General features: G+C 40.8%; 1 non-coding gene across 1 annotated transcript; it reads right to left on the bottom strand.

The window, feature by feature from the left end:
- Positions 1–2,434: 2,434 nt before the first annotated feature.
- Positions 2,435–2,537, bottom strand: LOC130462191 (small nucleolar RNA R71). The gene has a single exon (XR_008922318.1). It is a non-coding gene; the product is annotated as a small nucleolar RNA R71 (small nucleolar RNA).
- Between the last annotated feature and the right edge of the window lie 497 nt (positions 2,538–3,034).

The raw sequence follows: 3,034 nt of genomic DNA on the forward strand, positions 1-3,034 counted from the left end.
ATTTTCACCCTTAGAAGTGATAGTGAAGCTTAGTGTTATTGTGCTCTTTGATTGTGATTGAATATGCAAAATGGTGAGAAATGTGATGATCCGCATTTATGTCGCTCCTAGCTTAGGTTTTCGTATTAATTTTATTATGATTTCTTAGTTTATATAGTTTTTCATAGCATTTTATGTTTTCTTTCCGTCATGTGCATTATATGTGAATCTTGTGGAAAATGGTGGAAAACCAAGTAGATTGGAGCAAAAAGCAGAGCTGTGCGACCGATCATGGTCTTGTGCGCCTGAACAGTGAAGAAAAGGTGGACTGAAGAAGCAGAGCTGTGCGGTCGAACGTCTTTCTTGTTCGATCGCACAAAGGAGTCCCTGTGCGATCGTGTTCTGTTCAAGGACCGCGCAAAATGGAATTTCTAACCACAATGTCCCCAGATTTTGGATTCGATCGCACAGAAAATCACTCGCCCGCACAAGAATTTGTGCGCCTACATGAAGTTGTTGTGCGACCACACAGAAGATTTTGAAGAATTTGTCTAAGGCAGGTCCGTGCGATCGCACGGAAATTTCGTGCGGTCGAACTTGACGAAGGAAGATATTCTTCACTCTGTTTGCTCGCACAAAAATAATGTGTGCCCACACGATTTCACTCTGTTCGATCGCATAGAGGGTCTGTGCGACCGAACGTCGACGCGGGCTGGGTTTATTTGAATTTTAAGTTTCTATTTGGAGAAACATATAAATAGCTTTATTGATTTTTATTTTAGAGAATCCAATTTTAGAATATCAAATTTAGTTTTTAGAAATTCTAGAGAGCTTAGTTCTTAGTTTTGTGCTTTGGAGGAGAGAGAAACTCATCAATTGGAGGAAGCTTCATTTGTAATTCTCTAAACTCTCAATTTCTTTTATGTTTTGAATTCAATTCTTAATGCTTTACTTCTCTTCTTGAATCTCTTAAATGTTTTAGTGTTTGATGATATTAATTGCTTTGAATTTCTTCTTCTCATATTTCTTAGTTGAATGTCTACTTGAATCTTAGTTTTTGATTCTTTTAATTCAATTTTCCAATTCAATGTTTAATTGCCTTCAATCTTTGATTTCCTTAGTTAGAACTATGAATTGTGAGTAGTTTCTAGTTAGGGATAGGGGTGAAACTAGGGATTGAATTGGGGGAAATTGAAGGACAATCATGATTATTAATTAAATTTGATTTGATGCTAGGAATCTCATGACTAGTGAATTGGTAGTTGGAAATGCTAGTTCAACTAGGATTGATTGGAGTGCTTCATTTTGATTTGGCAAGAGATTGTGAATTTAGATGTTGCATGTGAAGAGTTGATTTCAATTGCTAGTTATTTAGTTTTAGGATCATGCGAGAGCTCTTCCTAGATTAGAGAACTAAGCGCGTTCTATCCGAGAGGTGGTGAGCACGTCATTCGTTGCTTTTCCCCTATTTGTCAAGTCGTTGCATCATCAATGTGTGTTAGCCTTCGTCCTTCCCCAATTACCCTAAGTTTATCCCCAACTCCCTAACGCTTTCCTTATTTAAAATCTCGTTTGGTAGCATAGCTTTGTAGTTGATAATCAAACTTCAATCTCGTTTCTAAGCTAGCTTAACTAAGTGGCTCATTACACTCCGGTTCCTTGGGACGACCCCGAACTTCCACTATAACTCATATAGTTGGTAGCGAGGTGTTTATAAATTTTGTTTGATAGGGTATGTTTCGTTTAACGACGCGGAAAATACCGTCTATCAAAATGGCGCCGTTGCCGGGGAACAGTTGTTGTTTTTGAGTTAAGTTGAGTCTAGTTTAACCATAAAGAAAAATCCAAAAATATTTCATTCTTGCTTTAGTTTTTCCTTTGCATTGCTCACGGTTTGTTTGAGTTTTGTATGCAAGATAGGGGTCGAACTCGTCATAGGCCTCTCTACCCTCTCGACCTAGAGCTAGAGAGGACTTTGCGAAGCTTGAGGCGTATCCGGACCCGTTCGTCGAGCTACAATAGATTCGAACCTTTGAGTGAAGCTACGGATCACGAGTCAACTAGTCCAACCATTGAGAGAATGGCTCTTCCGATCAAGAACCTAGGGATTCCGGGAGCCTTTGAGGCGACTTGCGGCATTCAAGTGCCGCTACTAATGCAAACAATTTTGAAATAAAGCCCGCATTGATTAATTTGGTGCAAAGTCATCCATTTTGCGGAAAGAGTAGCGAATCACCGCATGAACACTTGAAACAATTTGAGCACTATTGTGATACCATTAAGCACAATGGAGTGATTTCCGATTACATAAGGTTGACTCTATTCCGCTTCTCCCTCTTAGGGCGTGCTAGTGATTGGCTTGACAAGGAGGTCAAGCCAAACTCACTTCGGACTTGGAATGAAGTGACAAGTGCGTTCTTGAGCAAGTTCTATTCACACGGGAAGACGACGGAGTACCGTCATAAGATCCAATCTTTTGAGCAAAAGCGGGATGAGTCTCTTTTTGAGGCATGGGATCGGTTTAAGGAATATCAAAGGGAGTGCCCTCACCACGGGATTCCTAAATGGCTCCTCCTCCAAACTTTCTACTTGGGATTGAGCCCAACCTCCAAAACAAGTCTTGATGCGGGGGCGGGTGGTCCTATAATGAACAAGACGGAGGAGCAAATAGAGGAGATCATAGAGGATGTCGTGCAAAACTACCAAGCATGGCACGTAGGAACAAGGAACTATGATTGCAAGAGCAAAGGTGAGGATGGCAAGGGTTCGATCTATGCAATGGAGCAAGCGCATATAATTGAGAAGCTTAGCTCAAGGCTCGAGAAGCTTGAGAGTGCTCCTAGTCAACCTCCATCACCATCTACAATTCCTACACCATCGGCTACTCTTCTCACTAAGGGGAAGAGCAAGGTGAGTTCCTATAACACCATGCCCTTAGATACTTCCTTTTGTGAAAATTGTGGTGAGCATGCACATTTCCCTAACATATGCCATTCATTGCATAATGTTTCATATGTTGATTATGGCCCTTCTTGTGAAGGAGATTTTTATGTGG

This window comes from Spinacia oleracea, chromosome 5 (genome assembly GCF_020520425.1).
Source record: "Spinacia oleracea cultivar Varoflay chromosome 5, BTI_SOV_V1, whole genome shotgun sequence".
In the NCBI taxonomy this organism is placed as follows: Eukaryota; Viridiplantae; Streptophyta; class Magnoliopsida; order Caryophyllales; family Amaranthaceae; genus Spinacia; species Spinacia oleracea.